Below are 799 nucleotides of genomic sequence, written 5' to 3' on the forward strand. Positions count from 1 at the left end.
ATATAAAAGACACACAAATTCAATAAAACTTAATATATTTTGGGCAATTCTCATCAGTAGAGTACAAGGCTAACAAGAGATAAGACTTTACAAACGAATACAGTGACCAAGTAATCATAAAGCAATCAAAAGATTGATATAAGTAGCAATTAGTAACCATTAAGTCATTTAAGTTTACTTACATTATAACCAACCTACCATAAAATTATACATCAATATAATTTTTACTAAAAATAATATTGGATCTTTTATGAAAGCTTAAACTACAAACTACAAGCTGGTTTTATAAAAAAAATCTAAATTAACTTTTAAGATATTGTATTCTAAAATAAAAGTTTTTGATACAAACTTATGGCCGCAAATTTTTTAGAGTCACTTTTTCTGTGGACACAATGTGCGTAAATAAGCGAGAGGTTACTGTACTAATTTTTTTACAAGTGTATGCAATCTTTTAAACATCAATCATCTTTAAAAATAAAAGCTCAAAATCTGTCCATATTATATTTTTAAGCAAAAATTTCAAATATTTAGGATTTTTTTTTTTAATAGTTCAATAAAATTTCAACTTTGAATCTTATAATCTTAAGGTCAACCTCATTTTGGCCGCCTAGCATATTCTTATATTTATGGAGTATATAATAATAACATAAGTATTTTGTATATTATGAATTTAGCTCTTTTTTTGCAGTTCTTTATAATGATATATAGTTTTATTTTTCAGTTTATTTTGTGCATTACTTATTTCTTATTTCATGAGACTAAAATAATAATTAAGATTATTTTGCATTGCAGAGTTTTA

Source organism: Thalia democratica, chromosome 4 (assembly GCF_965202585.1).
Source record: "Thalia democratica chromosome 4, ktThaDemo2.hap1.1, whole genome shotgun sequence".
In the NCBI taxonomy this organism is placed as follows: Eukaryota; Metazoa; Chordata; class Thaliacea; order Salpida; family Salpidae; genus Thalia; species Thalia democratica.